The 16,827-nt window shown below is 46.9% G+C and overlaps 2 long non-coding RNA genes across 3 annotated transcripts in view; both read left to right on the top strand.

Moving 5' to 3' along the window:
• Window positions 1-16,827, top strand: part of LOC143694340 (uncharacterized) — a 183,083-nt gene that overhangs the window by 16,163 nt on the left and 150,093 nt on the right. The window lies entirely within an intron of this gene.
• The window catches only part of LOC143694339 (uncharacterized), a 153,349-nt gene that overhangs the window by 13,764 nt on the left and 122,758 nt on the right, over window positions 1-16,827 (top strand). For both annotated transcript variants that reach the window (XR_013182730.1, XR_013182731.1), the window contains exon 3: window positions 9,869-9,979. This is a non-coding gene — a long non-coding RNA (uncharacterized LOC143694339). The remainder of the gene's footprint in view (window positions 1-9,868; window positions 9,980-16,827) is intronic.

Below are 16,827 nucleotides of genomic sequence, written 5' to 3'. Positions count from 1 at the left end.
ACCACTAGTCATGCACAGTGGGGCAAAAAAAAACCCAGTGCCAGGCCTGCATAAGCAGAGGAAAGCCCTGCAGTGGGCATCCTGTGGGCACACTGATGGACAGAGGAGCGGGCAACCTTGTGCCCTGTAACACATGAGTAGTCTGGATGGGCCCAAGTTCTGTGTGATGCTGTGCTTTAATGCTTCCCATGTGTTCATGTTACCACCCAACTGCTCTTGTCACTGCAGCTGAGGAGAACTTGAGTGAAATCCCTGAACATGAAGGAAAAATTGCTCTGTTTCAGTGGCCATAAGGGTCCATTGCTGCTGTCCTTGTCCATCTGCTTGCTCTTGAATAGGAAATAAGAGCCATGTGCAGATCAGGGTGACCCTCATAACAAACATACTGTCTGAAGAGGTTTGTTAGCCCTGGTATTAAATACCTGCTCAGATTGTGCTCAGTGATGTGCATTTGCTGAATTGCAGGCACCTGATGAGGCTTTGTGCTGTCACAAGTCCCTGTGTGGTGGAAAAACCCCCAGCTCTATACATACTAGATACATTTAGACTCTCAGGCTCCAGGATGGTTGAGCTGGAGGCACAGTGGATAACATAGGAAAAAACATTCTTTCCTCCTACTGCTCAAAATGTGCACCACTGCAGCTGGTCTCTCTGTGCCAGCCTAAATCAAACCATAGACTGAACACACTCAATGCTGCCTGAAATTTCCCTATCTGCAGGATATTCAGATGTTTATTTTTGAAGTTTGAATGGTGAACTGGGTTGCAAGGGGAATGCAGTACTTGGGGATGGACCAGGATGTTGGTGTTTGAAGCATAGGCTTGAATGGGACAGCTCTCATGGCTTGGCTGCTCTGTCTGCAGCCCAGCTGGCTGCAGCTGTGAACATTCACCTGTGATCAGCATCTTCCATTTTTCCTTTCATCAGAGGACTGGAGCATGTGCTCTGACACAGCCTACGAGTATCTTACAAAAATTTCCCCTCTATCACTTGGACATGGAAAGATGAAATCCCACAAAACACCTCCCTTTACCTTTTCCCTGATTATTACATGAACTTTATCTCCCATTCACCTTTTTCTCCTTAACCTTCTCCTTGCATTCCTGCTAGTATCAAGTTCCTCCCTGGCTTTCTTCACTGCCATTGGTATCACTGTCTCTTCCTAGCCCAGGAGTTCAGTGCCTGCCCAGGTCCTGCAGCCAGGATGCACGTGTGTATCCTTTACATTTCATTCACTGTTTTGTGATGGCAGTGTGGTGAGAGCTGAACTCTGACATCTTGTGGCATCAAGCTCCACGTGTTAACTGGGCAATCTGCAAAATATTGATGGGCTTTCTTTTTCCTGTTGCAATGATATTTTTGGAGTGTTTTTAGGTGGCCACCATTTATTCCCATTTGACCTGTCTCACTCATCATTTTATACACTTCTGGTGCAAGCTATTGAATGATTTGGACCTTGATCTTTCCTCCTAACAACCTTGGAAACCTTTCCGTGTCTCTAACGATTTTTTGGCATCCTTCTCTGGCCTCTGTTCCTGTTATCCCTGCTCTGAAATGGGTGCGCAGGCTTCAGCTCATTCTCAAAGTGTGAATGTGTCATTGATTTATGTGGTGGCATTTATAACGTTTTTGGTATTGTTCTTTATCCTATTCAACCTAACATTTTTTGCCTCTTTTTTTTCCTGATGGCCTCTGTGCACAGAGCAGATGTTTTCATTGAGCTGTCCGCAGTGACGCCTAGATCTTTTTCCTGAGTGGTTACAGTTAATTTAAAACCCATCAGTGTATTACCTCAGCAATCCCTTGATGTCACTGGTTAGAAGATCCCAGCTGGCTGCTGCTCTTAATTCTATTGCCTGTCTGTTTCCTATTATTTTTTATTATGCTTACATTTACTTGCATGCTGCGCCAGCTTTTCAAGTGAGGTGGGCACACTCATTTACAAGTGGCTAACACAGGCTCTCAAATTCTTCTGTTCATGTTCATAAAAGTAATGTTCATGCTTAGGTGTTTTCACAGCACAGAAGTGCTTCCCCCATAGCAGGTACTACTGAGTAATGCCAGTACAAGAAAACAAACGTGGCATATGTTTGCACATGTCCATTTTTGAGAGCTCCCCTCACTGCTGCATGAAAGAGCAGCTTGTCTGCTGTGCCCTATCTGGACCGTGCCAATGAGTAACCTGTGCTGGGCAGCCCTGAATATTTGGCACCATGCTCTTTCATGTAAAATTGTGTGGCTTCAATGAACTCACAGGGAAGGGGAGGAATTCTGGATGCATGGCAGGTTGAAAGCTGTCAGCAGAGGCTTAGGCAACATAACGGTGCCCTTTGAGATCTCTGTGTATGTGTGGTTTCATTGTTTGGCTGTTGGACAGTTTTGAAGACCTGTAAAATACTGTGTGATACTTTCCAACATGTGAGATAACCTAAATAACACAAGGAGTCCTATGGTGCTGAAAGCAGCCCAGCGAGGGGGTGCTGCGGTCTGCTGTGGCGCTGGTGGAGTCACACAGCCTGGAACAGGGCACGCAGGGACATTGCACCAGGTTTGCGTTAGGAAGCCCCATCCTGCAAGCCAGAGAAATTTCACCGGGCTCCCAGAGGAGCAGTAGTGAACTGGTGTTAATGAGAGATACTGGGAGACTGCAGGAAGGAGCCAAATGCTGTAACTCTGCTCACTGATGGAAACATCGTGAAGCACCCTCTTGCTTTTAATGGCTTTGCAAATGACCTTTGGCAACTGCCATCTCCTGTTTCAGAAGCCACGCAGCTCCTCTGCCACTGAGGACAGAGTCTTAGGAAGATGGGATGGTTTAAACAGGAAAACAGAGGCAGCTGCAGTATGACCAGTTTCCTACTGTGAGGAAGCTGAAACCAGTCTAATTTTGCTGAACTGTGACTCGGTTCAGTCCAAAGATTCCAACACCATGCAGTAAATGTTACAAGCTCCTCTGAGGAAGGGGAGAAAACCCTCTGATTCAAAGGCCAGGGGAGGAAGTGCCCAGCAAGGGACAGAGATGAAATTGCCAGTAATGATGGATGGGGAAAGCCCAGTAGGGTATTGCTGAGCAGGACCTGAGAGCAAAAGAGATGAATGGCCCTCAGTGACCAGGCCCCACTGAAGTCTGTGATGTGAAGAACAAAAGCCAGCCACACTTGTCCTTGCTGTGGGGAGGGGATGGTGATGCACTGTTGCTTCACTCCACAGAGCTCCTAAAGGGGTGATAGTTGATGTTCTTGAAGGATGAAGCTGCAGTAGATTCTTCAGCTCCTGAGACCAAAATTCAGCTGGTCCCCTCCTGCAAAGGGCAGGTGGCTTGTCTGGCTGCATTGGTGAAGCTTGTGCCAGAAATGATTGGGGGCAGTGTGCTGTGCCATTAACCTCAGTGGAGAAGCACTCCTGTTATTAATGTAGAGCAAGAGCAACGTGTCTGTCAGGCCAGAGGTGAGCTGACCGAGGGCACGTGCATAATCCTAATGAAATGCCACACTGGAGCTGTGGGTACCACCAAAATTTCTGAGTGTGGTGGGGCTAAGCAGTCCTCTAAGAGAAACAGATGTAAAAGTTTTCTGCAGGCCCTTCAGTCCTTGAGGTACCCCAGCATATAAGTGGTGAGCATGGCAAGTGTGGCTCGTTTGTAAAAGCAGACCAAAGGAGTGGAATATCCTTTCCCAATGCATTTATTTCCAGTAAACTTGATGAGTGGTGAATGCAGTGAAGACATACAGAAGCTTATTGCCTAAGCCAGATCTTAGATGGCAAAAAGCTGGAAATGGAAGTAAGGGAATACCTCCTGCTACAAAGAATATAGGGTTACAAGGAGCATGTAAAAAAGACCCACGCAACTCTGAAGTGCTACTGATGTGGCAAGAATGTCACTGAAAAGCTGTGTATTGGGGAGTTGAAGTACTCTGGTCTTCTGCAATGAAGGAAGAAGAATGGCTGTGCCTAGCAGGTAAATGAGGAAGGAAGCCACACTCTGGCAGCAAACAGGTGGACCAAAGAGCACAGAAATCATCAGAAGAAATCCTCTTGCTCTACTTTACAACCACATTTCCCACTTTTTTACTACCTGAAGAAAACTAGGCTGAGTCTGTACTGGCCTGAGCCAACCAGGCTGTCCATCAACAGGGATGGGGGAGGAACAGATATGCAGTAAGGCCAAGTGTGTATGGCAAGATAAAAGGTAGTACAGAAACTTGGAGGCAGTGCTGGCTTGTAACTGCACTGCAGGGAATAAATTGGCTTCCTTGCTGACAAAAGGCCTCCAGCAGACCAAGCAAAGATATGCAAGAGGTATTGGACCAGCCCTGGCAATGATGAGGCTAAACTATGAGGACACAGAACCAGCTGAAACTCTCATGCAGGCCTAGACTGTGCATTGGGAAGCACTCTGCTCACTTCCAGTCTGAAACTGGAATAAATCAATGGTCCTTTATCAGCTTCTTTTTCCCGTAGACATAACTGGTTTTGCTGTGGCAGTGGTTTTGCAGACTTTACTGTACTGCAGCACACTTTCCAGTTCCTTGTATTAGAACATGGGCTCATTTCTCTGTGAACCAGCTCTTCACTAACTGCTTTGTAAACTGCAGCAGAGCAGACTATGCCTAGCACAGAGCCAGACTCTTGAAGCAGTTTTCTGGTTGATGACCAAATTCAGAGGCGATTCCTTTCTGCAGCCACCAATCTCTGTGACACCACAGTATTTATTATCATTTTCTTGCTGGGAAACTGCTCATCAATCCATTCTGGGATGGCAGCAGCCATTTTCAGCCTGCATTGGAAAGGTAGTATAAAAAAGGTCTTGCTGTGCTGTTCGTGGAAGCAATTTGTCCTTTTAGGGTTTCTTTATGAGCCCAAATCCACAGGAACCTCTCTTCCTTCCACACCTTTGTCTTCCTACTTGATAGGATCCCTCAACCCCAAAACTGTGTGTGTGTGTGTGCTTAGCAAATGAGGGTGTAGAGATGCAATACCACTGGGAACAATGTGAACCAGGAATGTACTAAAGCCAGAGGCATTGTAACCTAGAGCTGCACTGAACAATGTGGAAGAAACGCTGTCAAATCTGTGTCTGTGTGAGCTGTTATATCCCCAGCTAGCCCCCCTCCAAAAGTTTGCTCAGCATGCTGACTTTCCAGGAGCTTTCTCAGTGCTTGGAACAAGTTAGCTATCTCCTGCCAGAATTGAGAGAGGAACACGACTGGCTGACGAATACCATATGTTCCAGGCTGGCCAAAGGAAACCTAATTGTGTTTTGTTTAGCTTGTGTACTTAACTGGGTTTCTGTAACAGGGCTCAGTTGGTTGGGTTTGGCTTTTTTTTTTTTTTCCTTTACAGATAAATGGGGCTGATTCCTTCTACACTGTCCTGTGACAGTTCTGTATTTTGCCCTGGAAATGTAGGGCACAGCCTTCTGCCACTTCCCTAATACAAGGGATAAGGGCAGAGCTGAGCAAATGCAAAGGAGGTTGCCAGCAGGAGTGATCAGAAATTGCAGGACTAAAATCTCATTCTAGGCAAGGAACATGCAGTTCTGAAGAGAAAACAAAAATGCTTAGTCTGACCAGAAGGTTCCCCATCCTTTTCTTCTGGTTGTTAGGCCATCAGAATGGGAAAAGTGTGTTGTGACCTGGGAGTGGGAGCACAGAACTCTGAATGTCTAATATCTAAATGCAGATTTGCTATGTTAAAAGTGGCTTAAAACTGGAGCTGCATCAGGCTGCTGAAACTAAATGCTGATCACCCTTCTAAGACCACCAGGGCAGGGTACTGTCCCTAAAAGGCACAGATTGCAGCTTGCAGAAGTTGAGGTTGGACTGATGCTGAGCAAGGTTCAGTTCCTAGAGACACCTAACCCTGGATGGAGCTAGAAGAGAACTTATTCCCACTTCTTCCCTCTGTTTCATTACACTACATCACTTGGAGTTGATCAGTCCTCCCTGGTGTATTTTGTTCCCTCTAACTGCCCTAAATGCTTAGGAGGAGGCCTCATCTTAGATGAGATGATTGTCCAGCATCTACCACAACCTCAGCTGGAGGAGGAGAGGAGATCACTGGGCATTGTTGGGTTGCATATAACAGCTCTGGCTCTCCCAGGACAGGAGCTAGCTGGAAATCTTGCACCCAGTCTTCTCCTTCAAGTTGTTGGAGCATGTAGACATGTTCTCCCCAGTTTCCCGGACAACCTCAGCTGTGGTGTTAGCAGGGATGTGAAGCAAGCTTTGCATCAGCTAGGAAAGAGCTGTAAGTAGTAAGTGTATGCTGCTCTGACAGGTGAGCAGAAAAGGGTGGGAGCCTTGATTCCTAGCTGAGCAGAAGAGGTGAAATGAAGCTAAAAAGTAGCTGCCAGTTTAAATGGATGTCTTCCCTCCCCATCTCTTATTTATCTCATCCCTTCCTGTTTACACTGTCGTTTCCCGCAGTTCCTGTTCTGCTCGTTTAGAGGTCAGGTCAGCCCAAGGTCTGCCCCATTTCTGAGCACCAAATCAGTGAAAGTGTTACTATCTGATGTCACCAACGAGATACAGAGATATTGGCTGCTTCTCCCTATAGGCTGCTGTGCCACAGCTAAGTGAGGGAATGTTCCAGATTTAATGGAAGATAGAAGTTGGCACAGTTCTTGACTCCTTCCTCCAAACATGTCCCCTGCTCTGCTGTGTCCTTTCACTTCTGACACACTTGTTTACCCACATGCTGCTTGTGTGCTGATATTCTGCCATGTGCTGTGCTGCCCACACAGGCATGCTCAGCTGCGTGCTCAGCGACCCACCTATCTAGATATTCATAAGTGCTGAATCACTCTTCTTGTACACTCATAGCCACGCTCACAGATGGACTCTGATTCTTGTGAGCCAGACTGAAACTCTCCTTCAATCTGCCACCCCTGTGTCTTCCAGACAGGGGATGCTCTTCCCTCTTGGATGAAACATAGATCTTTGTAGTGTGTTTGTTTAATTATCTGTTTATGCTCAGGTCCTTAGGGAAAAGATGGTTGTGCCTTCAGCCATGTGGAGGGAAAGGATTAATGTTGACACCTCATTTCTCTAGCCTGCCCATGCTCTGAGATCTGCTCTTCAAGGGTTGGCAATATGTTTGAGTCCAGCTCCTCCTTTTGTCAGGGTAAAAGACCACCTCATCACCTTTTCATGGCTGAATTTCCAATCTCCTTGCTTGGCCTTGCCCTCCTGGCTACCATCCTAAGGTGTGTGATGACCACCATGATAAACTTTGAGGCCAAGCCCTTGCTGGAGGCTATCTGTCCCACACAAAACCCAGGGCCATGCATGGTCCTGCTGATGCTGCAGCATGAGCTTGTTGGATAAGACACTCCCCGATCAGAAACATCTTCATAGCCAAACATCCTGTTGCCTGAATGTCCCTTGTTCAGTGTGGAGTGTGTTAGCTCCCTCCCTGCCCCCCACTCTGATTCCACGTTGGACCATTTAAGCATTAATGAAGGCCAGATGCATGTTCTGCAAATGTAGGATCTCTGCATTTTGGAGTAGAAGCTGGCTTGATGCCTCCGTGTCCTTCAAATCCTCAGTACAGCTAATAACAACCAGAGGCAGCCTCCTCAGTCTGAGGTAGATCCCACCTCAGCAGTGACGTCCCTGCGACCGCAAAGGATTTCTCAGGGACCTGGAGGGGGACCAGCTTTCGGCTCTGGAGCCCCAGGATCTGGTTTCATCTCTCACCAGCATTGGCCAGATGAATTTCGAGTGACTGAGCTGTCCAACAAGAAGGTGGTGAGCTAGGCCAGCACTGGATTTCTGAGGGGGAAGGAAGGAATTCAATATATTTTGGTGGATGTAAAAATAAGGGGTGGATCACACTAGTGGGAGCTGTCCATGTGTTGAGATAACAGAGCAGATGTGCTGCACAACTATTGCAGCCCCGTGCTACCAGGCCTCTTGTGAGCTGCTCACCCTCCAGGCAGGGATGAGTCAAGATGGAATGTTGCTTTCCAGACTCGGATCTGCCCTGCTGAGATGCCATTGCCACAGCAGCTGTGCTTCCTTGCTGCACGAGCAGAACTTTTCCTCTTGCAGAGTGTCTCAGCCATCTCTGCTGGCCCATGGATCCCAGAGATTGTGGCAGAGCTGTTCTCTGGAGGTCTTAATGCAAACACATGGCGTGTGCTGGGGGGTGTCTGGCTTGGTGCGGATATCTCTGTGCATGTGTGTGACGATATTAGCAAGAGGGTGACTTCTACTGGTTGCAAAACTGATTTTGTTGCTCCCTGGAGTGAGAGAGTCTGTAAACGAAGTTTTTTAGCCCTAATATTTGTTCTGATTTGTTTGTGGAACAAGTTTTTGCACATGATTGTTTTATCCAGAGGGCTGCCCCTTGGCAGGATACTGGGGATTGGTGGGCATAGATAACCAGTGTGATGCTGCATGACTTTACTCATCACAGCTCTGCTGTGAGCATTCAGTAATGATGGGGCCATGACTTCCTTACACGTTAATGAGCCCAGTTTGAGCTTGCAGTGATTTATGGAAGGCCCTGTGGCTGCTTGCAGCAGTTCATGAGTGTATTTCCATCTCAGTCTCTGGCATTCTGGGACTTGCACAGCTCCCTAGTAGTGGTAGGGATTTCTGCAGGAAAAAACCTCATCCCCAAACAAGCCCAAACTTCTCAGATCTTCAGTACAGAACCTTCTCTCTTTTCCCCTTCTCTCCCCATCCCCTTCAAACATACCTGTGGGTAGAGGTGGTGTTATTGGAGCAGCCTGTTTGACTGCTATAATATTTTCCACTCAGATCCATTGACTTCTATTTCATGTTTTCTTTGGATCAACACCTTTTGAGAGCAGTTGAAGCTGCTTGAATTTGCATAGTTGGCGACAGTGTGTCACACTGCTATCTCTTCTTGGTTTCACCTCTAGAAGGCAGTGATGATGTGTCTACATACAGCCACCCAACTGAAGTGTGTGCCTCTATGTCCCCCTCAGTGGAGGTCCTTTATCTGTATACTGCCAAATGTGCCCCAGAGGAACACAGCATGATTTTAGAGTGTGTTTACAGCAAATGTATGAAGGAGGCAGGGATCACCATTTTTCTAAACCCTTTTCTAAGAGGGAACTTTGGCTACTCTGATGACAGGAGGGGAAAAAAAGGAAGTTTCTTGTTCTAAATAGTTTTGTGGGGGTTTTTTTTCTCCTTATCAATGATACTTGGGCAAAAAAAAAAATGGAAAAGAAAAAATAAATCTTTTGGGCAGTGCTGGGAACCATGAAGCTTCCTGCTAAAACCACTGTCCTGTTCTGACCCCCCAAAGCTTGGGAGGCTCAGAAGAGTTTGGGGTTTCTCCCATTCTGTTTCCTAGGAGCTTGCCCTCCAGTCCCCTGACCTTATATCCATCTTCTGTTGGCTCAGGAGAGAACAGCCTAGGGGCACAGAAGAGCTGATTGAACAGTAGTAAACTAACAGAAAAGATAAACACAGAACTCTTGATGCAGCTTCTCATTTAGACCATTACTTAGGTTTTTTCTTCTGTTGAATTGTTTGTTTTCATGAAGCATCAGGGACTGAAGAATTTCAAAAGCAGTTAGCAGATAGATAAATTGTATTACACCCTCTGATGTATGGGAAGAAATTGATTTGTTTGTCTAGAAATAGAGTCCCTACAGGAACAGAAAAACAGTCATTGAATTTGAGGTGAGAAAAAGAAAATAGAACCAGATCCAATGAGGTGGGAATTATCATTTCATGCTTCTAAACATTGGCATCCCTTGTTGAATATCATCATGAAGCTTATGGTGTTTGTGGATTTTATTTGAGACTTGTGGTCTTTATTTGAGCTCTTGGAATCAAGAGGCTGAATGAGATTCTCAGCTTTCTATTTATTTTTATTTTTTCAGACTAGCATTTCCAGCTCTCTTGATCCTGGAAGAAAACAACTTCACTTGAAAATATGAAGCCTCAAGGGTCCAAATAAGAAAACAGATGAAAAATACTCCAAATACTTTTGGGTTGGTGAAGTCTTATTATTTTGAAGCCTATATCGTTCTGTTCTAGGGCCACACACGACATTTTTGAAGCTAAAAGCTGGCAACACTTGTGTTTTTCATCCAAAGCATTTTAGAAAGTGGGTGAATGTTGGTGGCTATTGTGAATGAGAATGTGTGGGGGTGACCTTCCAGGCGCTGTCTCGCAGCCCCGTGGGCTCCTTGTGCATGGCAGTGGGAAGTCCCTGCCTTGCAGAGTTCATGAACCAGTCATGGTAGGAAGGGTGTCTAGAGGGGTGTTTTTCCCCTCTTCTGTTTACAGTTATCTGTCTGTAAGGAGGCAGTCAGTGAGCTGCCCGTGAAGGCGAGGAGAGAGGGAGGAATGTAAATCCAATTTGCCACACTTGGTTATATATGTGACCCTTGACAGTGCTGCTGTGGCTGAGGGAAGAGAGGGAAGGGCACATAGCAATGGAAGGTGCCTCATCCTGTCCTGGGACAGGGCACATGGATGGGCATTGTGTGGGGCAGAGCAAGGGTGAGAAGAGTTCCTGCAAAGGGAGGAAAACAGGGGCTGCACAGCGTCGGTCGCAGACTCTCCTCCTCACCACCGTGGTTGCTGTTGTTGTTGTTTCTGCTTTTAAAACAATATGCAGGGAACCATCCAATATCCTAGGGCTTTTGTTTATCTAGATTTTTATGAGGAAAAAAAACTGAAAAGAGGAGAAAAAGAAACGAGAGGGGAAACACATGCATTCCTTCCAACCAGAAAGTCATGAGTTTTGATTCAGTCTAATTACACAAGTGATATTTTTATAACCTCTGTGAAGTCTCCTTGCTTTCTTGGTGTGTCTCCATTGTTTATGTGAGAGTGGCCAGGTAGCCAAGGCAAAGTAATGTTGCGAGAAAAATTCCCTTGGTCTTGGAATATGCTGCACTCTCTTTTTGGCTTCATAAACAAGCCTGTTTTCCTGGTTTCAGACCTCTCTTAGCTTCTTTTGTTACCTCTTCCTCTAAACTAGGGTTACTCATGTTCTGCCCAGCTGTGGGCCATGTTGGCAGCTTCATAGCATCCCTTAAATATGCACAAAGTAGTACATAATGGAGCCAGACCTCCAGTAAATGAAATCACTCCTGTTGTCTGTGTCCCCTTCTGTTTGCAGCAATGAAACAAAGCCCATGTGGGCCCTTCTGCAGGCTGGTAAGGGCAGCCCCTGCCTGGGTGTGGCTTTCTCCACTGCAGGGACCTGGGAGTCCTGCTTGGACAACAAGCTGTCCATGAGGCATCAGGGTGTCCCTGTGGCCAAGAAGGGCAATGGTATCCTGGGGGGCATTAGGAAAAGCATTGCCAGCAGGTCAGGAAGGGGATCCTGTCCCTCTGCTCAGCCCTGGTGAAGGCTCCCCTAGGATACTGGGCTGAACTCTGGGCTCCCCAGTACAAGAGAGACATGGAGCTCTTGGAGTGGGTCCAGTGGAGGAGTGCAAAGATGGTAAGGGTCTGGAGCATCTCTCCTATGAGGAATGGATGAGGGAGCTGGGCCAGATCACTCTTGAGAAGAGATGACTGAGTGGGGATTTCATCAATGTCTGTAAATATCTGAAGGGAGGGTGTTAAGAGAATGGAACCAGGCTCTTCTCAGTGGTGCCAAGCAATGGGCAGAAACTGATGCATTGGAAGTTCCACCTGAATATGAGGAAGTACTTCTTTACTGTGCAGGTGACTGAGCACTGGAACAGATTGCCCAGAGAGGTTGAGGAGTCTTCCTCCCTGGAGATACCCAAGACCCATCTGAACACAATCCTGTGCCATGTGCTCTGGGCTGACCCTGGTTGAGCAGAGAGGTTGGACCTGTCATGCAGGTGACTTTGGGATGTGGATGTTCAGGTGACTGGAGCTGTGTTTAATCACCACAGGGCAGTGTTACTCTGTGGATATACTGTGGGTTTCAGAGGGCCTGGTACAGGGGGTGGTAGGAGCTGGAAGGCAGATGTTTGTCATTGCAGATAGCCAGCTTTTATCCCACAGACTGGCTGCTGCTAGTGTGATGGTAGAGGAGTTGCAAGCTTTTGAAAACAGTTTCAAAAACTGGCCTTGATTTTGGTTGTTTAGTTATTATAAAACCAGTAATAAATTACATATGCTAGTTGCCTCATGATTGTTACTTTTGAGATACTTTGCCTCTCGTTAAAGAAGACCTTGCTCAGAGACCCATCCCTGAAACCCATTCCTCAGTCACAGAGATCCATCCATTCCTCAAGTATTGGAGCACTGTGGTCACTTAGGTGATGAGCTTCTTGGACCATCCTGATGGTGTAACCATCGTGCTGCTGGGAGATTTGGAGAGTTCAAAGGTGAAATGTGCAGTCCCTATGCATTTGTCTGCATGGTTGCTTTGACAGCTCTGCTGTGCACCAACACCACAGCAAGCCTCTCTGCCCCTTGCAGACCTTGTGAGAAATGAAGCTGAGGTCCCAGCTGGTGAGTGATTAGCTCTGGTCTCTCTTGCAAGGAGACTGTCAGTTCCAGTCTAGCACTCATGAACTCTTCCCACATCCATTGATGTTTTTGTGATGGGCTGTCATCCATACATTTCATGTTAGGAACAAGCAGTACTAACTCTGCTCTTGGGTGGTGTTTTAGGTGACATGGAAATAAGTGCATGTTCTCCAAGTGTAATTTTGTCAGCAGTCTGCCTGAGGAATGACCTGAAGTTTTTAGCAGAGACATAGGGACCTCAGGAAAGAGACTCAGTGGTTGAATAGTTGAGCCCCACTCAAATGGTGGGCTCAGGAAAGAGACAAATAGGAGAGGAGAAAAGAGATTGGTAAAATGCCAAAGATGATGCTTGGGTTCTTGATCTTAGATGTGAGATTGAGGGTGTGTGTGAAGGAAGGCAAAAGCTCAGTGTAGAATATGGAGATTGAGGGTGTGTGTGAAGGAAGGCAAAAGCTCACTGTGGAATATGGCAGAAGGAGACTGCTCACCTGGGAGTGAGCACTCACTGTGAGGAGTGCACAAATAGGAAGATTTGAAACAGGCCATGGTGGGAAGAAATGGAAAGATGGTGTGAGTCAGAGGAAGGGACAGCCAAATTCAGCACCACTTTTAAGTAGAGGAAACTCCGCTGACATCTTATAGCTTCAGGCAAGGACCAGCAAAAACATCTGGGCTGGATCTTGAGCAGTGTAAATCTGCTTGGGGGCCACTGCCTTCAGTGGTGCACGCTGATCTATGCACATGAAAGCTTTGGGCTTCTGCTTGCCTTCCTGCCTTCAGACCTGCCTGCTTTTTGGGTCCTGCAGAGCTCTCTGGCTGAATTTGTGGGTGTCAATGCAGGGGGTTTCCTGATAAATGAGAAAAACGCTGTCCTTCCATCCCGCTTCATCTGCCTGGGATTTCCGACAGAAAGGCACTGACTAATTCCATCTGGCAGGCTGACCATGCTTCAAAGACTGCAAATCCCGAGACTTTTAACTTACAAACAAAACCATGTATTTAAAAAAAAAAAAGAAAAAAGAAAAAAAAGACAGCTCTCCCCAGGGATAGTCTCTGCAAAATCCAAAACAAGGTCTCAGCGCCTGCCCTGGTGCTCTGGCTGACGCCAGTGTTTTTTCTGTCCCTTTTAAAACCAAGCCGGAGTGTTCCTGACTCCTCTGTTTGACACCTCTGGCTCCCTTATTCCCTTCGGTGAGTGGGGTGGGGGGGAGGAGGCTGGAAGGGAAAGGCCAGAGCACAGGAGGAAAGAAATGCCTGGTATTGATCCACCAAGGCTGGCCAGACTGCAAGAAATTCCGGTTTGTGAAAAATGTTGCGGTTTAGAGCATTTGTTTTTGTTCCACAGTGGGATGAAACCAAGACTTTCTGGAAGGAGGGAGGAGCGGGGGGAGAAGAAAAATGACTTTTTTTTTTTTTTTTTTTTTTTTTTTTTTTTTTTTTTTTTTTTTTTTTTTTGGTGGTTGTTGTTGAGGAGGAACAGCCTCCCTGTGGTACAGATGCCCGCACTGTGTGGCTGGGGAGTCCTCTCCCGACAGCCTCTTGTTTGCAGCCTGTGCTCCTCTAGAAGGGTAGTGCAGGGATTGGGATTAAGCCCCTGCAGGAATGGGTAGAGACCTCCTTCCTGCCTCCAGTGCATTCTGTGCTCAGGATAGAACAGAATCAGGGGGTGACCTCGAGGACAGTGACCTCCCCTCTGACAGTCATGGTGGAGCTTGGCTACAAAACTGTGTGAGATCCCCTGCTTTGTGACAGTTCTACCCTTGCTGTGTTTTTATCCACTCAACTGGGCAAGTTTCCCAACAGGTGTGGGGAGCAAGCTGCACAGTTTCTGGAGGATGAAGAGGGTCCCTGACTTCAGCAATGTGAAGTAGGGAGGCTCTGACCCAGAGTTCATATGAAGGGGAGTTTGGAGTGATTACCAAAAAACCCAACACCTTAAAGATGTTGCTCTTCCCTTTTAAAATGAGTGTGTTGGCTTTTCCCACAGCCCCTTTGTCCTGCATAATGACAATTCCTTTCAAGGAAGTGTAGAAGAACACAATAACCAGAGCAGATCTGGGAGGGGAAGGCTTGAAGGTGTCAAAAAGTAGGGCATAGACACAGCATGTGGCTCTTTTGCTTCTAGACAATTCTAAGAGCATGGTGAAGGGTTATCTGGGCTTAGCTTTAGGTGAGGGAGCAGTGCCTTTGAGCAAAGCAAGTGATGATCTAGCCTTTCTGCATCTCTCCCAAATCCAGGGAGAAAATTGGCCAGCAGAGCTGGGAAGAGGATGGACAGTGCTGCCCTTGAGGGTACCATAAAAGCTATGATCTGGGGACAACCTCTTGGTGGCTCTGTGGGGTGCTGGTCAGGTCCCACCATGTGTGCCTGCACGTGCCTCCCAGGCACAGCCTGTGAAAGCTTGCTGCACAGTCTGAAGAACAGCTGTGGCACTCCGGTGATTCCCACCCTATGCCCACACACCCACACCTTGTCACCGGTTGTTGAGACAGGAAGGGAAGTTATCCCATGCTTGCAGCTGGCAGCCCTTGGGAAATACCCTGCCTGTCTTCTGGGAGGTAAAAGTCCTTTTCTGAATGTTAGTCAGCAAACTATGCAGGGGAAAAGAAGGAGAGAGAAGAGAGAAAGAAGTGTCTGCTGTGAGTCAGAAAGAGGGTTTCTCCCGAGGCTGCGGGATTACAGGGAGGGTGGGGTGAGGCTGAAAAGCGTGGCTGCTATAAGCAGACCTACATTCCACCAAGCCACAAGCATGAGGTATTGGAGCTCACAGGCCCAGAAACACAGTGGGATCTTCATTAGCTCTTTCCAAGACAGGAGGGCTTGCAATAAAACCTGAAGTATCTGGTAATTTGATTGTCAAAGGCCACATCTTCCAAGACAAATGCTTTGGACCAGCTACAGAGTGTATAGCCAAGGTTGCTAGGGGAAGGCTGCTAAAAGAGTAGGTCTATTCCTCCAAAAGGGATTTCTTGGCAAGGGTTATATCCAAAGCTTTTTCACTAGTGCAAGATTGTCACGTTGGCAGGGGTTCCCCTCTCCCTGGCATCTCCTGCTTTCTCCCAGCACAGCTCTCTGGACTTCTACCCACACACCTGTTGTCTTGCTCTGTTATTGTGAAGCAGAAGTGTTTCAAACCTGCCATGAGCCAGCTTCTATGGATTTCCCGGCTCTCTACCTTCCCCTGTAATGTTGTTGGGTGTCCCTTCTTATAGAGGAGCCCTTCCTACTGAAGGGGACCAATAGTGGGTCTAAGAAGGGCTAAAGAAGGCTGGCAGCTGAGTCTTGGCTGCCAGAGCAGCTTGTAGGCAGCTGCTGTTGAAGGTCAGGGCTGTCCTGCCTTGGCAAGGCATGTGTAAAGCTGTCTAATATTGTCTGGTGACATCCAGAATCAGCATGTTGTGCACTTTCCATTTCCCACTGGTAACAAGGAATGGGTACCCAGTGAAGACTCACCACCGTGGCTGGGTGTTTTTCTGGGTTTATACCTGGTGCTATCTCAATGCACAGAAAGGCAGCAAAGAGGGCTCTTTCTTGCTCTTTGTCTCTTTTGAATTGATTCTAGGCTTAGGTTTCCCATAGCTTCTCCTGGCTAATGCTCATGTTGCCAGTGGGCCACAGTGCTGCAGAGGAAGGCCAAGTATCTGGCAAAGCCATTGCCAACAAAAAACAGAGGTTAAGGCTAGAACTCCTCTCCTGGTGAAGCTGAAGGCAGGGGTGGGCCTGCAGTGTTGCATTTTCTTACTTACTGTACTGACCTAGCTCAGAAAGGGAGTAAGGAGGAATGTTGTTTCCTTGGTCCTAAAAGATAGTAATCTTTTAGTTTTATATAAGAAACAAAATTCACTCTTTCCCCTATGCTGAAATATGCAGATGTGCTGTGCACCTCTGCAGGCTGTGTTGGAAGGAATCACTGTGCTCTGTTTTAAATATTTGACAACCCCCTCATTAATTGTTGGAAAGACTGCCTGATAATTTGGTGGAGTCTGGAGCCTGCAGAATGTTACTGTGAGTGATATGTATCTGTATATCCTATAGCTCTGGAAGAACTGTTGAATGCTGTGAAGCTCTTGGCTTTGGAAAATCGCTTTTCAGGCACATTTTTTCCTGTAACTGAATTCCAAGTTTTTTAGCAACTCTGCCTCCCCTTTCTCTTCCTCATCCCCCTCTCAAAAGGGACATTTAAAGGAAGATACAACCATCTTCACACCATCTTCTCTCTGAAGGGAAACGGAGGTGACATTGAAGAAGAATTGTAAATCAAAGCAAGGGAGAGTTGTCTCCTTGTGTCCTACCTGAGGTGCAAATGGGACTGATATATCTTGGAAGGTTGTTCCACACTTATCATAAGACCCTGTACTCATTTACTCATGATTT

Source organism: Agelaius phoeniceus, chromosome 6 (genome assembly GCF_051311805.1).
Source record: "Agelaius phoeniceus isolate bAgePho1 chromosome 6, bAgePho1.hap1, whole genome shotgun sequence".
In the NCBI taxonomy this organism is placed as follows: Eukaryota; Metazoa; Chordata; class Aves; order Passeriformes; family Icteridae; genus Agelaius; species Agelaius phoeniceus.
This window is presented reverse-complemented; position numbering and strand designations above follow the sequence as displayed.